Raw genomic sequence first — 21,053 nt, 5'->3', positions numbered from 1 at the left:
AGGCTTATGTTTCCCAGGACAAATCACAGCTTTGAGTCCTGTGGTCCCTAATACCCTGACCTATTCAGGGCTTCCGGTTAATGTCCAAGAACCTGGCACACCAACGGGTGTGAATTTTGTGTGGGACTTGGAGGGCATTCTCACCGATGCCGTGTCTGTCACCTCCTATTCAGGGACTGAGTCAACAGAAACAATATTCCAAAGCCTTTAGATGGAATTGGACTTTAAAATCTAAACAACAAAGATGTGCTTGTAATAGAAGTCTGGGCAGGATGCGAATGGCATTTAAAGGTAACTGCATTTCCCCCCCAAAGCTAATAGTAAGTATCAACTCCCGAAGCCTTCTTATTGACACTATTTTCTATTTAACACGTGAGACCGATCCATACACAATGGCCTACTGCACTGGTCCTACAAGCCACTAAATCTGCAGCCTGAGTTTTTAATCTTAGCCATTAACGTTTGACCTTCAGCACAGATCTTACATGTACGTAATATTAGTTGGATCAGTAATTTCTTAGGCACTCAAAACACAAGACAATAGGAAAAAAGTGAACCAGAGAATGCTCTTGAAATCTGGATACAGATCCCTTGTTTCCAAATTAATAGACACCAGTTAAATGGCCCCCATCTGTGGCGGGTGGCGAGTAGCGGGTGGTGGGTGGCGGGTGGCGGGTGGCGCTCTACTGACCAAGCTGTGTCCAGTGCCCCCACCCTGCCCTGCTGCCCACCGGCCATTCTGCACACTGCCTTCTGGAAAGCTGGTAATCTACCCCTACAAGGGGTAAACTACCACCAGCTATGAGGGACCCAGGACCTGTGGTAGGAGAATCCCCTTCCTCACTGAGAGCGGACAGGAGTGCACTGGGCAGTTCGTCGGGCAGGTGGCTGCGTCTCAGGGGATCTGGGCACCGCTGACTTAGAATTGTAGATGGGACTCATTTTATTAGACTTTCCCTGGAGGCACATCAGGAAGAGACACCATGGAGGGGGCGGGTCCCTTTCCTAAGGGACTCACCAGCACCCCCCTTCGCCATGGGTGCAGGAAGAGGCTCTCGTCAAGGGCATGCGGCAGGGGGGCTGGCAGGGCAAGGAATGGTGGGTGAAGCACCTTCCACCTGCTTCCCGACCCCGGCAGGGCGGGGGAGGGGGGCTCACGTCTCTGCCGCAGGCCCAGTGCTGACCCTCTGTTGCAGACGGGGACGTGCAGGGACCCAGGGACGAGGCCGCTCCTGCCCCTTTCCCTCCACTTCTCAGAGCCCCACTAGCTCACACCCACAGCACGGCAGACAGAAGGGACGCTTCCTCCCGACCCCGGCGAGGAGCCGCAGAGCCCGGGGGACTGGCGTGCACAAACACACGGACCATGTCCCACTTTTCCACGTGGCCCCTAGGAGTCACATTTTATAGAGATTTTGAAAAGATCAAGGTTACAAAGTGTTTTTCCATGAAGGTGCCTGCACTGAGGGGAGAGGGGCTGGACCACAGATGCCCCCGCCCAAGTCCTAGGAAAAACTGGACAAAGAAAGGGACAGAAGCCAAGGCAGCAGGGGGAGCAGAGCTAGCTGAGGGCAGCTGAAGCCGCAACAGCCCTGCTCCAGCCGGGCCCAGTGGGACTGAGGAGGCTGAGAGGTCTGGGCAGTCCTGGAGGAGCCCAGCATCCCTCCTGGCCTCCTCAGCTCCTCTGGGCCTGTAGGCTCAGGGGCCGCCAGGGGTCCTGTCCTTGGCCCTAGCGTCAGGGAGAAGAAGACCAGGAAACACCAAGTAAACTGCTTGGGGCAGGATCCTCATGAGCTGGCAGGGGCCGTGCACAGAGGGTGGTGACCAGCAGGAAGCTGTGACCAGCAGGGGGTGGTGACCAGCAAGGAGGATTGTGACCAGCAGGCGGGGGCCTGTGACCAGCAGGGGGTGGTGACCAGCAGGGGGGCTGTGACCAGCAGAGGGGGCTGTGACCAGCAGGGGGTTGTGACAAGCAGGGGGGGCTGTGACCAGCAGAGGGGCTGTGACCAGCAGGGGGCTGTGACCAGAAGGGGGTGGTGACCAGCAGGGAGGCCTTAGCAGCTGGATAGGCTGTCTCAAGCATGGCCTCCGGGGCCATTTTTGCAGGAGTTCCCAGTTCCTGGGTGTGGGAGTTCAGCCTAGAGGGTGGATGTGAGGCCCAGTGGTCCATCCCTTGCCTGTGGGGAGCAGGCAGTTGGAGGAAGTCTGGGATGGTCCCCCGTGTAGTGCCTGGGGCAGGGCCATCAGCCAGGGCTGGCTTAAGGTCCCCAGACCCCTCCTGCTGTGGAGCCCTGATTCTCCACCTGTCTGGTGGAGTGAGGCAGCCCTCGTTACACCAGTGGCCTTCCTCTCCCTCCACCTACCATGCAGGCTGGCCTCCCCCGGGCCCCCAGCTCCACCCCTGCATCCTGGAGCAGTCCAGGGTGAAATGCTGCCCCAGATTGTGGAGCGAGAAGGTCAAGGTTGTCGTGCCCCAGCTCTTGCAGAGAGCCCTGGAAACCCTATCAGGGGAACAATGCTGGGTGAACGGCTGCCTTTCCTGGCCACACGCAGAACTGGCTGTTAGACCTGCCTCCGCCCGCAGGTCACAAGGTCACGTTCCTCTCCTGCCTGGGAGCCGGGGCCTGAGTGCTGTCCCAGCTGCGGGCCCTCAGCACCGCTGCCAGATGCAAACCACGGCTGTGGGAACAGCCACGGGAGCACGAAGGAATCACCCAGAGGACTGAGTGGCAGGCACGAAGGAAAACGGAAACAGGAGAGGAGTGAGAGCAGGGCGGACGAGGATGGGAGGGAGATGGGAAAGGCCCTCACTTCCCCAAGGATGGCCACCAACCACGGCCCCTCTCACTCCCTGCCCGGAGCAGACGCTTCATCAGGAGGGAGTTTCCTGCACCTTCCTTGGCCCAGCCTTACCCTCTGTCCGCATTAACGCCTAGAAGCAAACCACGAAGACCAGTGGCATTAATGAAAAGGGCAGAAACCGTGGAAACGCGAGAGTCTTCCCACGAGGCAGTGGGTGGTCACCCCCATCGGAGCCTCCCCAGCCTCTGGAAGGTGAAGCTGGGAGTCTAACCACTTCACCTCCCCAACGAAGTCCCCCCTCACCTGAAAGCAGGTGCGGCCCCGGCTGGGCCCTCGTCCCCGCCCCCAAGGAGGGGGACACCTGCTCCCCCCCAGCACTGCCACCGTGTCCTGTTTCTACCCCATCATGCCCCCATCAACACAAACAGCCCCGTTATTGTGACTATGTCCCCCGAGGTCGATTTTGGGCAAAAGCTTACATTGCTTGGCTGAGTGAGAATGGGAGAAGGACTTAGTTAATTCCAAGTTTGGAGGGATTTTCGGGAAAGAAGTGAGTGCAGGACACTATCTGCACTGAGGCACCTGCAGCCTTATTTCCGATTGTGGAGGCAACATGTGTTCTAAGGGAATAGGTTGTACTTCTGATACGGGGTGGTTGACACGCAGGCAAATACAGCCACAGCATAAAGCCGCTTTTCCTCGTGTAACTTTGCAGAGACCCTGTGGACGGCGACCCTGGCTCAGAGACCCCCACTGCCCCGGGGCCCAGGGCGGCTCGCGGTGCCAGCGCCTCTCGCCTCGTTGCAAGACTAACAGAGCTATGGGAACGGTGACAGCCCGCACGTGTAACACTCAGCAGAGCTGGCGTGTTGGGGTGGCTTCCTGATGAATAAGTGGTCACCCCATTCACGTCCCTCAAAGCCTCGCCCCGGAGGGGAGGGCGCAGAGGACGAGCACAGGCCCATTCTTGCCATCCTTCAGCCGGTCCTCATCCTGAGCCCAGGCCCGCAATTCCGTGAGCTTCTCAGGTGCAGGCGGGGCTGTCCTGCCTCTCCAGGCCTGTGGGGTTCCTGACACGGAAACAGCAGCTCGGGCACTGAGAGTGGTTTGCGTTGCCTGAAAAACCCAGTCAAGCTTGAAAACAAAATTGTGCCTGTTGTACGCATCCGAGCTTGAACAATGCTGGCTCCGGGGCTGAGGAACTCGGGGCCCTTCAAAGCTGCAAGGCTTCGAGCAGAAACGCAGGACTCATGAAAGGATAGCACTAACCCAGTTCACACAAAAAAGCCCAAACCGGGAGGCAGCTGGCGGCGGGACTCAGCTGCATGAGGCCTGCCAGTGCGGAAGGCGGGGCTCAGGCTGGCGGGTTACTGAAGTAACCCTGAAGGGGCCGGCAGAGCACTTTTTAAAAAACCGCATGGTTGAAAGTGGACGGAACTTTTACTACTCATCCCAGGGATTGAGTCCACTGTGCCACAAGCTGCTCTTGTCTGTAACCACACCGTGAGTGGGGGGTGGGACACGCAGCCGCGAGGGAGATGGCATCCCGCGCCCCGGGGCTGAACGCCGTCGCAGCCTCGCAGGCACGGGGAGGGCCTCCTGCGGCCCGCAGAGCTGCACCCGACGGCAGACCCCAGCGTGCGGCCCGTCAGCTCCGCGTGCCCGCAGACGTGGGCGCGCCCCTCCGTGGAGCGTGCATTCACGCGGCAAGGGCGGTTGCGGGAAGCAAGCACCAGCCGCGGGCAGGCCATAGTTAGGCACCATCCGCAAGCCTGAGAACAAGGATGCCGCCCTTGTGGGGGGAGCAGCTTCCTGTCTCCTGCGACGCGCTGGTCAAGTGCGGTCCCCAGTGCAGGCTTCACAGAGGGGAAAGCCGAGATTCAGGGAGTCCCGGTGACGCAGGCCCGAGTCCACGACCGGACGCCGGCGAAGTCTGGGTTATCTCCCAGTGAAACTAATCCACTGTGGGGGAGATGACCGTTCTCATGCCAACTGGACAGTCTTTCCGACGCCATCACTTCCGTGTGCAAGGACCACAGAAGCTAATGTGTAGGAACTTGCACGTCAGCATGACGGGGGGACAGGTGTATGTCGAACGTCCCTGCAGCCGTACCTCGAGCCTGGGGCCGCGTGTGTGGAGTGTGACGGGTACTGTGACATCTTTCGGAGTGAGTGTAAGTAGAGTAAGGCATTCCGGGCGATGAGGTCTGTTAATAGACACTGACATTTTGTCATTCATTCGTGGGAAAAAAATGTCACCGCAGGGGCCAAATATTCTAGTGAATTTGAAAGTGTCCCTGGGAAAATGATCGATCCCTGGAATGTTGGTGCTGGTCTGAAGAGCAAAGACCTCCGGCAGGTACCAACCTGGGTCAGTTTTCGATTCCTTCTTTTACCAAGACAGTAGACATGCTTGAAACAGCAATCACTTCTGTTACCGTGGTCAGAGCTGTAACTTCGTGCGGAGGTCGAGGACATGGCGCTGGAAAGACTGGTCTCCGTTTCCTACCCACCGGTCCGTGAAAGTTCTCTGGGTCGTTTGTTTAATGGGGGGTCTCCTGTATTGTTTACCTTACATGCTGGATTTATGACGGGCTCTGCAATTAGTCTGATCCACCGTAATGGCTCTCAGAGGAAGGAGAGGTCCTGGTCTCCCACAGCAAATGGAGGGACGGGGGCAGGAGGTGAAGCAGTTCGTGCGTGGCTCGCTTCTGGGTAAGGTCAGGAAGTTAACTCAGGGGCCGCGGCTTTATTCAGTTCATATCCGAGCCGGAGTCACTGCCCGCCCGCGGCTGTCACGTTTCAAAAACAAGTTATAGTGCATTCGAGAATGCCGCAGGCCTGGCGGAGCCGTTGTTGTTAAGGCGGGTGATGAGATCACCGTTAAGCGTGGGCACTACCGTGCCTCGCAGAGACCCCTAGGGCGGCAGGTGGGATTCAGAGCCCTCCGTCCGCGTGCTTCCGCATCCTGGCTCAGTGCCGTCCGAGGACCACAGACACGTAAGGCCCGCAGCCCTAAGTGCTGGCCTGAGAAGCAACTCCCTGCCCCCTCTGACGCCGGCATGCCCCTGCTATTTCATGGTCATGTCAGTAAATATGGCAAATAAAGTGTGTTGAGTATATTTTGTGTTAAAAATATAAAGTTTGAAAAATGTTAACGCTATTTGGGAAATAATGAAGCAGCAAATAGAAACATTCGCATGTAGGGCATAGGTCATGAATCTCTAAATGATTTCTGGGCTGGAACCCTCATGTGTTATTCTTGGAAGCAGGTCTCACAGGGTCTGGGGCTTGGGTAGAAATGATCATTAGCTTTTTCTTTGAAAGAACTCAAACAAACCTACTTGGAAGTCTGGCCAGCACAGAGCCGAGTGAGAACTTGAGTCGGGCAGCGGCCCGGCGTTTGCAGACTGTCAATGGCCCTGTGGTCATCGACCGTGCCACCCGGTGTCTGTCTGTGGACGACGGTCCCCTGTTCTCAGTAGCCCTCCAGCCCTGCTGACCTTGTCTCATCAGCACACGCTGAGGACCGTGTGCCTGGCCCTGCCCTGCCCTTCCGAGCTTAGTGATTTCCAACTAGCTTCTTCGATAAGAGGCAGCTTTGCCTGAGGCTCTGTGGTGATTTTCAGAGGGCTGGTTATTGACTTTCTGGAGAAGGGTTTTAACATTGTTTTCTCCTTAGGCAAAGTCTGTGTCAGGAAAAGAATGCACAGATATCGCTGTGCAGACTGAGCTGGCTCGTTACCGCTCAGACGCTAACCTGCCTGGTTGTTTATTGAGTTACTACACATGTTTGTACGTAATCTCATTATCTTACTAATCCATGTGTTCCATAAGTACCCATCAGTTGTCTGCCACAGGCCAGGTGTGTGCTAGAGAGGCAGGTGTGTGCTAGGGAGGCAGGCGTGTGCTACGGAGGCAGGTGTGTTGGGGGCAGGTGTGTGCTAGAGAGGCAGGTGTGTGCTGGGGCAGGTGTGTGCTGGGGAGGCAGGTGTGTGTTGGGGGCAGGTGTGCTGGGGGCAGGTGTGTTGGGGGCAGGTGTGTGCTAAAGAGGCAGGTGTGTGCTGGGGGCAGGTGTATGCTGGGGAGGCAGGTGTGTGTTGGGGGCAGGTGTGCTGGGGGCAGGTGTGTTGGGGGCAGGTGTGTGCTGGGGGGGCAGGTGTGTGCTGGGGGCAGGTGTGTGCCAAGGCGCAGGTGTATGTTGGGGGGCAGGTGTGTGTTAGATGGGGCAGGTGTGTGCTGGGGTGGCAGGTGTGTGCTTGGGGCAGGTGTGTTGGGGGGCAGGTGTGTGCTGGGGGCAGCTGTGTGCTGAGGCGCAGGTGTGTGTTAGGGGGTAGGTGTGTGCTGGGGAGGCAGGTGTGTGCTGGGGGGGCAGGTGTGCTGTTGAGGATATGGCTCTGCCCACAGAGAGTCTGCATTCTCATGGTGACACTGATGCTGCAGGACGGTGCAGGTCCCATGTGTCAGGTCTGCAGGTGTGGGGCCCTCTACCATGCTGAGGCCTGGTCACTCCACTCTCCCTGTTCCCAGCTGCCTGCGTCATATTCTGCACCTGGAAGCTGACAGGAGGTTTGGTCAGGTCTGCTGGGTTAGGCTAATGAAGCATATTATGCATTTCAGGGTAAGTGACTTTAATGAATAAACAAATGGATTAAATGACACACAGCTGCAAAGACGTACCTGCTTTTGCATTTTTAGTTTTGAGCAGGAGTCAGAAACGAGGAGTCTTACGTCACCCAGTGTAGAGGTTAGGAAGTCGACTGTCGCAGACATCATGGGGTGTTGCTGTGGAAATAGCGGTGACCATGACCAACACTTCTGTTTGTGAAGCTTACCCACATGGGGCGAGGGGAGAGCAAAGCTATCCCAGCCCCCAGCTCTCGGGGGCTCTCTCCAGAGGGACATGTGCCCCCGGGGCAGGGCCAGCGGGGTGCCTGCCGTCCCCCAACACTGAGGGAATAGGGTTTATTTTCTTCCCAGAACCTGCCCCACCCACATGCTCTGTACTGCTCGGGGAGGTTGTCAGGCTCACGGTAGACGCACACTTTGGGACAGAGATTAGGAAGACGTCTGGGCTGGTTCACAGTCTTGGCGGTTGAGGGAAAGAACCATCGGCAAGAGTGGGGTTGGTGCTTTTAAAGCCTTTAATGGGTCATAGCTTCATTCAGTAAGTGCCCCTGTCCCTTCGGGCAACCCAGGGGGGAAGGAGGCCGACCAGTGAGCAGCCGTGGGCAGGGTGAGGGGGACCTGCCTGCCGCAGCTGTCCCCCGACCCCGCACGAGCTCATTCCCTGCCGCACAGGACAAGTCCCTTGGGCGCTTCGGCGAATGGAAACACAGACTCTGTTTTAGAGGCAAAAGATGTGTGAGTCTAGAAACAAGTCCGTTTCACGGCCAGAACATGGCAACACATGGTTGGGGGTTTTCAGGTCTAACAAGGAGGGGATAAACTGCACTGCGCGGGTGAAGATCAACGCGGCAGCAGCGGGAGGACGTGCCCGTGCCGCCCTCCCAGTCCCGGGTGCAAACCCAGGGCTCTCCATCACCAGGTGAGCCGGGTGTTCACGCCCGGACCAGGCTGCACCGCCCGCCCTCCCGGACCTCTGACCACAGACCCACAGCTTGCCCAGGACACGGGGCTCTGTTCAGGAATCCCTGACCCGAGCGGCCACAGAGTCACCCCCAGGAGACCACGGGGGCCGTGCCTGCTCCCAGCGAAAGACGCTTTGTTGAAAGAAATGTCTGCCTCTGTTAGGTTTCGGGGCTACCTGGTTGCTCTGAACCATCGTGAGGGACTTGAAGTGCTGCAGATAAGTACCGTTGAATGCAGGTGCCCAGGGCTCTTCGTTTGGTCAATCGAGGTTTAGAGGGTCCTGACCTGATCGAAAAGGAAGATCAGACATCACAGCCGCCCCTACAGACCAGACAAACCCCAGCTCTTCCTGGTTCACCTAAAACATATTTCTATGCTTTCCGTTTTGTCCAGTCTCCTCCTAGGAGGGTATCTCACCACCGATCACCCTGGGTTCGATTATTTCCCATTGCCTGATGTGACAGGGTCAGGGATTTGGAAAATGAACAAAAATGCTCTGAAATACATCACAAACACATGTCTTTTTGTCACCTACTAGCTCCAATTTTCTGGAGTATGTTTGAATCAAAGAACGTGGCCTCTCGGGCTGGAAATCATCCACCAGGCAGAACATCACTGCAGGCCTGCCGGGAATCCCCCTGGCACGAGGCTGTCCTTTGCGCCTCTCCAGGCGGGCCCACTGGCAGCGACAGCATTCCACCCTGAGCGCTTCTCTAGAAAAGAGTTCCCGGCCGTGTCTGGATGGTGACCTAAGCCCCGCACCAGGCAGGAGGGCACTTTGGGAGGCCATGAGTGATGTCGGGGTGGTGGGAGGGGGCAGCAGGAGTGATGGAGAGAAGGATCCCCTGGAGCCGTCACAGATCAAGTCCCTCGGAGCACCGGGAGTACCAACAAATACTTACAGGTGGGGCACCTCCGTGGCAAGGGCCATTCAGATGAATTCAGGTTAAAGAGTTCCAGGCCTCAGCGCGGGAGCTCTTTGATTCTCCGAGGTCATGGTGCAAGTGCGCGCACGACGTCATCGGATGCTCACAGGCGGTAGGTGGAAGGTAAGGGGATCCTACACAGCAGAGAAATCTTGTCATCCTCAGGCCACACTTTCTAAACACAAAGTAACAGCAGCCATCGCGCAGTGAGCGTTCCCCACGCACCGAGCACAGCCCGCACACGCCGGGGTTTCGACGCTTTTGCTCGACACGTCGATCCTCGCGGCGGTTATGGCGCGAACCCCACTCACAATTAGGCAGCGCGCTCACGTACCGCCAGCAGTGCTAAGATTGGAGACTCCTCCCCGCATTCTGGAACTGCTTTTCTGCTGCAAAGAAGAGAGGATTTAGTGACAGACCCAGAGAAACACAAGAACAGAAGCAACATGCGATGATGACAACTGTAAAGTCATGAACAACCATTTAATTATATCTGCTCCCAAAATGTTCTTTGGACTAACACATGGTTATTTATACGTTTACACTTCGTAGGTTTATGGGCAACATGGAGCTCTTCTTGTATTTTCCAGAGAGATGTACGTAAGCAGACACATGAGGAGACTTGTTATAGGAATTGGCTCACGGTTATGGAGGCTGAGAAGAACCATGATCTGCCCTCTGCCCGTGGTGGGATCCAGTCTGAGCCCCAGAGCCCGAGAACGGGGGCAGCACGGTGTCAGGCCTGGTCTGTCGGGAGGCCAGGTGGTCAGAGCACTGATGTCCGTGGTCAGGAGAAGTGGACGTCTCAGCTCAAGTGGAGAGACTTCCCCCCTCCTCTGTCTTTTGTTCTATTCAGCCCCTCAAAGGATTGGACGAGGTCCACAGACACGGATGTATCTTCCATTCCAGTGCTAATCTTTTCTGGAAACACCCTCACAAAGCCTCCCAGTCCTTACTGGCCATCTGGGCATCCACTGGCTCAGACAATTTGACCCAACATCACCCATCACAACTCCATAGTGGTACTTTCTTACCTTTCAACGTTGGTGATTCAAGAACGATAAACTGAAATGTGATTTTCAGCCAAGAAGTCCCAAATGCACAACCCACCGGAATGTTGGAAGCCTTTTGGTTCCTGCAGGCCGGCTGTGGGCATGGAGTGCAGCCCGCTGGGCTGTCCATCCAGAGGACGAGGCTCCCTCCCGGGTCTGAGGCACGTCCGCTGTGGTGCTGTCTCAGGGGACCACGGGTGGTTGGCTCAGACCATTAACTTCTCACCTAGCCTCACCAGGCTGGGACTCTATCTTATAAGAATTTGACACATTTTAAGTTACTCCTCTATTCTAAACAAGATTAATAACTAATAACATCCTACCAATGCCTCTATTTTGTCTGATATTTCAATATTTGTGTGATACTTTCCCCAGAGTTTCTTGCCCCAAACAGCCATGTCCAATAGCATGAGACGCTTCTTGCCCACTAACTCGATGAGATGGAGTGAGGTCCTTCCACCCAGACTGCCCACCTGCCTGTCACTCATCTCAGGGCTGGACGCTGACCGGGCCAGCCAGCTTCCCTCTGGAGGTTCTGCCCCGGGCGGCACAGGAAAGCTCCCAGTGGGCGCATGGCACACTTGTTAGGTCGTGTTGAGAGGGGGCTGCCGGTGCTGTCGTAGGCAAGGGGCAGAGGGGGCAGGAAGGGGAGACGCCGTCATCGCAGGGGAGACCGTGCAGCTGAGCAGGGGAAGCAGCCTCTGTTCCCTGCCCCCATGCCTGGGGGGCTGGTGCTTCTTCCCGGGGGTCTTTCCCCCAGTGGGAGCCCGTCGCCTGTCCTGACAGACCCTCTCCTTCCCCTTCGCTCTGGATGGGCCTGTGCTCTGATGGGTTAGACAGACATCAGGACCTGGCTCTCTGGCCCAGCCCTCGCCTCGAGTCTCTCCCACTCCAGCTAGACAGCCACTGGCTTGGGGCATCCCCCCCAGCCTGGAAGACCCCTCAGCGAGGGGGGCCAGGCCTGTCACCTGAGCCTGTGCCGGGGGCGTGCTGGGGCTGGAGGAGACGGGGTGCCAGCAGGAGCAGGTCCTGGCGTGGCCGGTTACCCCGGAGGGGCCGGGGGCTCTCTGCGCCCAGGGCTGCTGCTCTCATCGCCGTGAGCACCGCGTTGCTGAAAGTTGCTACGAGTGGCCGTGAGCTCAGCGGGGGCTTCCCCGTCCACGGACCCATCTGTGACCATCGTCACCTTGTCTGCTCTTGGTCCCCACGTAGATACAGATTGCATCTTCTTGTTATGCAAAACTGACCTTCACTAGAAATTTCGTTTCACTGTTTCCACTTATACTAAAAAATACTCAACAACTTCATGTTCTTGGGGACGTTTATAAAGACACATTGAGATCTCGGCTAGAAGGGCCGACGGCTCTAATTTACGGTAGTAAAACTCCAAAAACAGGGGAAGTGTTTGAAGAAAGTTGCTGTTTCTCCTCCTGGGTCTGAGGAGCTCCGCAGGAAGCGTGAACATGGCTCGGACCACGGAGCTTTGCGGGTCAGCACCTGGAACGTCAGGTCACCGGGGAGCAGGCTCTCTGGTCCGGGAACGGCTGCCTTCGCGCCGGGGCAGGTCAGGACGGCCGCTCCGTCGGAGCCGGCGATGGGCGACGGTGAGCTCCCTTCCTGCCTGGAGCTTCTGGACCACGGCTGCCGTGGTGGGACAGGCGGAGACGACGGGACGGGCCACGGGCCACGGTGAAGTTGCTGCCACGTGACGCCACGCCGAGGATGTCCTCAGACGAGGCCTAGGGCTGAATCATCTCACGGCTCGCGGGAGGCGGGGCGGGAGGCCTGGGGGCACTTAGAAACCCCCACTGCCCCCACAGCACAAGGCAGTTCAAACACGAAGTTAATGTCCTCTAACATAGGACGCAAGGCCGAATTCAAATAAATTTCCCTACAATTGGGAGTCCTTCTCGAGCTCAAAAACATCTCCCCTAAAAAGTCAAGCTTCCTTCTGAAAATTCTCCTTTTCTATATTCTTCAAGGAAATTCACTCTCGAGAAAGCAGTCAGTGCGACCACATGTGGTCTGTCGCCGGGACCGGCTCGTTAGCTGCCGTCTCCCCGCCTTGATGAAGTCTGGAGCGGTCCCCGTCCCACCTAATAAACCTTACAAGGAAAGGCTGATTGGTCCCCAGATGGAGGCGTACTGCTGCTTTCAGGATCTTTGACTTTTAAAATATTTATTTAGAACAAACATTTGCAGGCCCATGAAGGGCTTTTCCCTGATTCCTCTTGACCTTCAGTGACCTCCCTCCCAGGGGATGATTAAAACTCAAGATTTTATTTATTACTCGGGAGTCTGTAAGAGTTCACACAAGTCTTAAAAATTAACCTGGGCCCAGTGCAGCAGGGTATGCCCTGCCGAGCCCCCTGCTTTGTGGGCCACGTGGGCTAGCGAGTCACAGGTCTGCTGTCACCAGGTGGCAGCAAGCTCTCTGCCGTCCCTGAGACATACTAACATCTTGTAGCCCCCACGGCACTTCCTCATATTTCTGAGTACCGGCTTATTAGTTCCTCCCAAGAGGCCTCTGGGGGTGAGTAAACACAGCGCCTTGTCAGTGCCTAACGCCAGCTCGTGCGTGGATGCCGCGGTTATGTAAACTCCTGAAGTTGCACGTGTGTTCCGTGAGGTATAAGGTAAAAAGAGAAATCTGTTAAGAAATGTCTTGAGCAAATTACGGTGCTGTGATGTGGGCCCGCCATTTCCTTGCACTGGAAACATTTTAGGAACGCACAGGCCTGGGCTACAAACATGGGAGAAATAGCCCAGATGCTGAGCTCTCCTGGCTTCCCAGGCAACGGAAGTTCCTGTTGTTAAAGCCGAGTTGTGCCAGCATCGTCCGGACGCTGTGTTCCCGTCTTTGGTCCTTACGGCTCAGGCTTTGGGGCCCGACCGACATCACGCAGCCCCCGTGAAGGTCCATCTCGAGTCGCACACAACAGGGAGCCAGGTGGGGCTGCAGGGGCAGTTCTGGGTCCGGCACGAGCTCCGTGTGCAGAGCCCTGGGGCCTTCAGCCCCCACCCCCGAGCACAGGGAAACCCCCAGCACAGGGACCCCTCCAGCACAGGGAACCCCTGGTTGGAGGGCACGAACGCCCCAGGACGAAGCTCGCTCACGGGCACCAGGACCCAAATGCTTGCGTCTGGGGGAGTATGGTATGTCCGGAGCAACGTGTCCGCTCTCCGAGGCTGCTGCCACTCCAGGGCTTGTAACGGAAAACCGAGTACGTCTCTGCCATCATTAAGAAGAAAGCCTAATATATAAACTCATCTACTTGCATCTCTTGTTCCAAAACCAATGTTTGTTTAGCTTCAGAAACTGGAACTTCCCACTGGCCCCCTGACCCCGTTCTCAACTTTAGAAACAGCCCTTCTCTCTTCTGCGGACAGACCCTGAGGGATCCGGGAATTCTCCTGTCGTTTGGACAAGGGACGGGTCCTCTGAGTCACGCCCCGAGGACGGGAGCACACTTCTATTGTCCAGGTGGTGTGCGTGTGACCCTCTAAGCCCCTTCGAGCAACGATCATAACCCCGTGAAATATTCCACTGAGTGGGTGACTGTACTTTTCTGGATTCTTTATCCAATCCCGTCGGTAAGTTTTATTACACAGAAGCTAAATCCACTTTGTAAAGGAAAGACGTGGGGCTCCGAAACTGCCAACGTGAGAAAACAAGGCAACTTCAGATAAAAACATCTTCCCCAACATTCCTTTTGATTTAACTTAATCATCCAGATTCTTGGATTAGCAGCTCTGTGGTTCTCCCACAGCTCCCGCGGGCGTGAGGACTCAGGCTCCCTCCACTCTCTGGGGCTGGGAAGGAGGGTCTCCTGCTGTGAGTTACAGGAAGCTTCTGCGTCCACAGCCCAGAGGGAATGCAAACACGCGCCCCTCGCCCAGGATGACAGGGAAGGAAGATGCGGGTTTAAAAACGCTGGGGGCGCGGTGAGGAGTGAACCAGAAGTGGACAGACTGTCGGGACAGCACACACCAGCCGCGCCCACGCAGGAGTTGGACAACGTTGGGACTGGCATGTTTTCCTCTTCTGGATATTATCTCCACCCGTCCACGGTTTGGGGGACACACAGGGAGATCAGACGTGGCTCTCCATGGGTTGCGTTAAGCATCCCCAGTGTCGGAAGCCTCTCGATTCCAACGCGTAGAAGGTGAGGCCTGTAGGAACTTGTCTGTGGAAACCATCTAGAACTTGCCACCTCAAGTGAATGGGAAAGTAATCCAACATGATGAGGCAGTTTGGGGTTTTTGTCTTAATTTTCCCAGTTACTATGCCCTCCCAGCTTACTCAGGCCCTGGTAGATCTGTTAGCTGCCAGGCCTGCTAGGTTTCCCCAAATGCCATGGGATGGGAAGAATCAGGAAGGCCTGCGTTCTTCCCCCCAGGGCGCCTCCTGGACACAGGCTTATCCGAGCCAGGCCAGGCCCCGGTGGTGAGCCCTGTGTCCCTCCTCGAGTGACAGCAAATGGAGGAAAGGCAAATATCGGGCCCACATTCTTTCCCAAGTATCTCCTCTGTTAAACACCCACGGCTTCCCTGCACTTTAAGGAAAACTGTTCTGGGCTTTGTTGCTTTTCCGTCTTTTTGTTGGGGGCAGCAAATGCTCATTAGTTGGGACTCTGGAAGGGTCCTCACGTCCTGACACACTAGCGCCTTCGGCCGCAGGAGCCACGGCGGGAGCGCATCGGGTCGGGGGCTGTGGCGCGGCATGGGAGTCTCGGGTCCCTGTGTTGTGGGAGGGGCGTTGGCCGCAGCTGCTGGCTCCTTCGTGGATGACTGTACAGACCTGAGAAAGTGCTGGCCGCGGCCTGCCCTCAGGAAAGCCTTGGGTGCTACCATCGGAGAGCGTCCCAACAGCCAATACACAGGAAAAAGCACCCGACTTGATTGATCATTCAGGAGATGCAAACTGAAACCGAACAAGAGGGCCCTTCACACCCACCAGCGTGTCTGACAGTAGAAGGACCCATGGTAGCGTTGGCCAAGCTGTGGACCCACCCGCCATCTGGAGCACAGCCGATGGGAGCGCCCTGGGGGCCCCGCGCTCGAGCCGGAAAGGGGTGTGGACTGGAGTTGGGGTGAGGGGGCCTGTCCCCACACTGCTGTGTCTCTGCAGACGCATGGCTTAGGGACACTCTCACCCGAGACCCTGTGGAAGGACAGGCAAGAGGATGGCTGGGGAGTCCGGGCGGTGGGCAGGCGGTGGGCACACGTGGGGCGGGGGCAGAGGGTGACACCAGGAGCGCCTGCAGGGGCTGCCGGTTGAGGGTGAGTGACCAAATGCCTGCATTTCTGCTCTTCAGCCCCCGTGCTTGGCCGCAGTGGCCGTCTCCACGTGAGGATTCTCGTGCTAAAACCTTCTTAGGGCCGCGCGGGGGTGAGTGCGTGTGAGTCGCCCTCCGGGGCGCGGCTCTGAGATGCTCTGCTCTCCTTCGGAAGCCACCAGTGGTCTTCCTTGCTGGACATGCGCCATTCCAGAGAAGGTGCGTCCTTGCCTGGGTAAGAGGCCCAGCTACAAAGAACCGCTGTGCTTGCTGCTGAAACGCACACCCTCTGTCACGGGGACAGCACCTACCTGCAGCGGGGATGGGCCCCGAGGTCAGGGTGAGAGTGCGTGTGGCCAGTGCCCTCAGCCCTTTCTGCCACAAAAATGTCCCATCGATTGTGTGCACGTGTTATTAGAACTCCCTGCGCACAAAGCTTAACTTCACTCGTCTTAGTGTCTCGGGTGAAATTTGGTATTTATTACATGCCGACTGGAGTAGGGTGATGAGAAATTTCAGGTTGAATTTCTGGAAAAGCTGCAGCCCCTTAAGAAGTGTGTAATAAGCCTCCGGACGAGGCTTCTCTGTCAAATTAGCAAGTCTGTGCAGCTTCTTAAGAGGAAGAAGATAGTTCCTGGAAATCCCTTATTTATATAATAACAGTTCAGACATTTTTGCAATTACAACTCCTTTCTCCGGGGGCCTGCCTGCAACCGCTGAATGCGGTGTGCGATTCCCAGGACATTGGCTCTATTTGTTCTCATCTTTCCCCCAAACTATTGAGCCAATATCCACCGTCTTTTGCCTGAACGAATACTCCCTGGGGACGGATTTTGGAACCATAAAAGGGGAGGCTGGAACCGCTTTCAAGGTGCTGTGCCCTGCTGAGCTGCCCTGGGCGGATGCCCGGGCCTGTGCCTGGGGCTGGGGGACCCCCCACCTTGGATCTGGAATAAGGACGTCCCACTGCTGCTTCTCCAACGGTTCAGTCCATGTGCATTCTGTAACTTGGATTGCTTTTTGTTCTCCCATGAAAAACAGGAGTAAAAGTTTTCTTCTTTGATGCACCAGACAAGGGGCTGCTGGGTGGGCATGCAGGGGTCCCCACTCAGTGTCCCCAGGCCTCGGCCCCGGTTGAGTGGGGCATTGGATGCGGCGGGTGTCACAGCCCTGGGAGCCTGGCCCTGGGGCCCCTGCTGCTGCCCTTCCCCCTTTCTGTGTGTCCTTCAGCTTGGAACTCGTTCTCTCGGATTTTGTTTTCCTCCAACCGTCTCTGTGAGTCCAAAGGGAGAAGAAGCGCCGGACTGGATTGCTCTCTCTCCCCTCCGTGACGGTCTTGGCTCCGCACCCTGGTCCTGGGCAGTGGGGGAGACCCTTTGGGGGTGGGCTCTCCAGGAGCTCTCTCAGCTCTTGCCGTCTCCCGGCCAGCATCCCGGGTGGGTGAAGGAGTCTGGTCTGGGCACAGGGCAGGTCAGCCCTCCCGGCTCTGATGGCTGAGCTCCATGCAGAGCAGAGAACAAGGACACTCTCACATCAAAAGCCCCACCAACACGGCTCTCCTGGGAGAGTGCCACTGCCCTCCCTGACATCAAGGGTGAAGAAGACAGGCCTGTTCCTTTCCCTGTCTTCTGGGAGTGGACAGGATGGCCAGCAGTGTGCAGGCACCCTGCTGGAAGCATGTGAAGACCCCCCCACTGTGTGGCCAATGACTCCCGTACAGAATGTTTGTCCTGCTGGGTCTGGTTTAATCTTTAACCTACATAATGGGTAAACCCGATCCTGCTTAATCGACTGTTACCTTTGGAAATCTTAATCTCTGCAAGAGTCAAAATCAGGCAGGGCCTGCAAACAGGGGCAGGACACTAGGTCTGGGGACCCCGAGCTGAAGCCCCCGTCCCACATGTTACTTCTACAGCAGCCGACTCCGCCTCAGACCCGCCCAGCTGCATTTACACCACAGGTGCCCGGAACCATCTCTACTGTGGGAGCAGGCCACCGCGCGTGGGGGAGGGGCAGCGTGCCTGGGACACAAGGACGGGCGATGCTGCAGACAGCCACTTGCTGCGAAGCTGAGTCTGATGGCTGGCATCATGCGTGACCTTTCTTCTCCTTACGGTGTGGTTTTAAGTGCAGACACTCCAAAGGATGAGGGGCTTTCACAGCTGCTCCCGTCCTGGGGGCCCCGCCGTCCCTGGGGCCCCTATGACACAATCCCCGGGGCCCCTTCTTGCTCTCTGTGACTATGGTTAGACCCTAGGGGTCACTGTAGGAAGAACTGCTGGGTGTTTTCCTTCCATTCCGAGAGCCTCCAGGGCCGGGATAACAAGGGGATGTGAAGTCAGCGGGCACGTGACATGAAGGGATGACATGGGTCAAGGTTAGTGGGGGCTTTCCCGTGTCCAAATGGCAGAAAATTTGGAAACATTTCCAAGCTTTTTTGTCAGGATATCATGAGCCCCTAATTTGAAAGGCCATGCAGTCAGGGTTAAGGCACATTTGACAGATTACCATGAAGTAAACCCATCAGTGAATCGAGCTCCTCAACTGACCGTTCACTCTGGCTTTTCTCCACCCTTGAATGTCAGCACAATCTCCAAAGATCTGTGTCATGTTATGTCCTCCAGACGCTTTCAAAATAACTTTAGACTTTGCTTTTGAAACCATGAATAGGAGCTGTGTAAAGAAATGAAGCTTCTATCTAGTTACTGCTGGGTTTTGGCAGGTGACTCTCTGTTTTACTGTTATTTCTTGTATTTGCTTGGCTCACCTTTGCTGTCCTAGCTGAATTAACTTTGTAGTGTCCGAATCATCTGTCTGAGTGTCCATGCCACACTGAGGCCAAGCCTGTTAACTTGTCGGTTACACGGACATCTGGGGCACATTTCACTGGTCTCTATGTTATTAATTGACATTCCTAATGTTGCATAACTTTGGCTGAAATGTGTGCTGATTCTCATCTTGCTAAGTTCCTTTCTCTTCATAAGGCCCACGAATCAGAGATGACAGAACAGAACGCCTCTTGTCCCGGCCACACCTGGTGTGGGGTTGCTTGCTGGGGGCCCATGTCCTGGGGAGGCCCATGTGACTAGCCACACCCGGGTCATGTGTCCAGCCCCTCTGTCCTCGTCACAGGAGATGGTACCGCCCGTTAACACCCCCACCCCAGTGGGGTCCCCAGAGTGCACAGTGGGGAAGATGCAGGATGACCAGGAAAGGGACAGATGTCCATCGCAGAGCTCCCTGCCCGGGGCCTGAGAACGGACAGGAGGAGCTCTTCTGACAAGGAACCGAGGTCTCCGCTGACTGGATGGGACCGTTCAGTGTCTGTGGAGAAAGTTCCAGAGCTCCAACACCGCTTGGGCCACGTGCAGAAATGTGAACTAAGCATAGGATGCAGTTTGCTGGGTCCTCCCTGGATGAGAGAACGTCCCGAAGGGTGGGCTCCTCACACGTAAGAAATGTTGTGTTTTGTGGAGGCAGGTGACGTCCGTCCTCAAGGAGCAGGCGCTATGGACGGAGAGTGAAAGCAAGCTGCTTGGCTGGTGTTAGCGTCTCGTGTCCTTCAGAGCCTCCCCCAGCCGAAACCGTGCCTCCCGACTGTTTTGAATTACTTAGGAAGTGAAGCAGGCATGCCTACCGATCTTGGCGCTGTATCTAGACGGATCTCTTGCCCAGCTGGCTCTGAAAACAACCAGGCAGAACACAGGTGGGCCTTTCAGACGCGGCTGCCACTTCAAAGCTCCCTGCAGGGACCATGACAGCAGCAGCCCCCGCAGGGCCCTTGGGGCCCTCAGTGTGAGGCACAGGCAAGGGCGCCTCTGCTTACAGCAGGCACCTCCCTGTTGATTGATCCGAAGGACGAGGCCGGGCTTCTAAAACCTCGTCTTTGACGCAACACTGGAAACCTTCTTTGTTGTGGACGCTAAACCGTCCTGCAAGTGTGTTGTTGTTTTCATTGTACAAATGATAAATACCCGGCAACACGCTTGTATGCGTGGACCCGGGGGGAGGGGGTGGCCAGGGTGCGGGATAACGCTCATCATTCCTGGACGGCAGACCCGCTGTCTTTTCACGGTTCTATCAGCACCGCCCAGCTCCCAGGGCACCGTCCGCGCTGGTGGTCCCGCTTCTCTTCGACCCCATCCTGTGTGGGGTCCACCTGCCCGTCCCTCGCGGGCGGGGGTCACACGCACGAGCTGAGTTCTGGCCCCCTCCTCCCTGAGGCTCTGTCTCCGAGACACAGCCCACCTCTGATAACCTCTGTCCCACCCCAAGTTTTCAAATCCTGCTTTGGAAGTTACAAGCAAAGCCGCTGCCCAGGGCGAGGCTGGTGCGGGAGAAGGCGGGGGGAAGAACGCGCGGGAGCACGGGGGCCGTCAGCACCGCAGTACGCCTGTCAGGAGTCTTACCGGGCAGATAATCGCCGCCAGGAGATGGTTTTCTTAAAACATCATGCATTTGGCTTAACAAACTTGTTTTTGTAAGTGCCGTGGGTGGGTCCCTGGCGTAGACTTGCACACAGCTGTCGGCCACTGGAGCCGTTCCTGGCTGTTTGAGAACAGCCCAGAGATGACCCCGGACCCCGCCGTGTGGCCCAGCCGCCACCCGACCCTGGTGCCCAGTCCTTCCCCCTCCTCTTGTCCCCTACGCCCTACCTGATGCAGGGACATTTCTTCCTGAAGAGGGTCAACTCAGTGCTGCTTGCTGCCTGGCCCCAGGTCAGCATCCGATGGGAGGAGGACACCTTTGTGTCTTCCAACCTGAGGCCCGAGGATCACAGACAGGCGTCCGAATCCTGGCCTTCCCACACGGCTCGCCCAGGAGGGCTCCCAGGACAAATGGTGCCAGGACGTGACTTGGGTGGGTGGGAAGGGAGCGTAGGGACGGGACGGTCACCGCAGGGAGGGGCCGTAATGAAATCCGCTTCGCAGCTGTGACCTCCACCCACAGGGCAGGAGAGGATGGGGTGGTGAGTAATCACATCCATCATCCCCAGTTCCCATCCTCTGTTTGCCATAAACACAGCCTCCCTGGAAACGCATGTGGTGAGGGAGTCCAGCCTTGCTGACGGTGACCTTTGAACTGAGGGGCACGGGCTGACCTCAGGGAGGGTCTCAAGTGAAGTCTCAACATTCTGGCCTTCCTTTTTTTTTTTTTTTTTAAGATTTTATTTATTCATTCGATAGAGAGACAGCCAGCGAGAGAGGGAACACAAGCAGGGGGAGTGGGAGAGGAAGAAGCAGGCTCCCAGTGGAAGAGCCTGATGCGGGGCTCGATCCCAGAACGCCGGGATCACGCCCTGAGCCGAAGGCAGACGCTTAACCACTGAGCCACCCAGGCGCCCCAACACGCTGGCCTTCCTGACTGAGGTGGTTAGAGACAGACTCACAGAGAGACACAGG

At 56.7% G+C, this 21,053-nt stretch overlaps 1 long non-coding RNA gene across 6 annotated transcripts; it reads right to left on the bottom strand.

Annotated features, from left to right (window-relative positions):
* Positions 1–7,928: 7,928 nt before the first annotated feature.
* LOC113247097 (uncharacterized) lies at positions 7,929–20,512 on the bottom strand. Of its 6 annotated transcripts, XR_006408398.3 has the most exons (5): positions 20,307–20,512; positions 10,355–19,332; positions 9,546–9,709; positions 9,297–9,454; positions 7,929–8,679 (listed from the first exon to the last, which is right to left on the bottom strand). It is a non-coding gene; the product is annotated as an uncharacterized LOC113247097 (long non-coding RNA). The 6 variants fall into 6 exon arrangements; XR_006408396.3 differs by having other exon boundaries at positions 10,355–20,512; XR_008958898.1 differs by having other exon boundaries at positions 9,655–9,709; positions 10,355–20,512.
* Between the last annotated feature and the right edge of the window lie 541 nt (positions 20,513–21,053).

This window comes from Ursus arctos, unplaced genomic scaffold (assembly GCF_023065955.2).
Source record: "Ursus arctos isolate Adak ecotype North America unplaced genomic scaffold, UrsArc2.0 scaffold_13, whole genome shotgun sequence".
Classification (NCBI taxonomy): domain Eukaryota; kingdom Metazoa; phylum Chordata; class Mammalia; order Carnivora; family Ursidae; genus Ursus; species Ursus arctos.
Note: the sequence above shows the minus strand (reverse complement) of the source record. Positions and strands in the feature narration are given on the sequence as shown.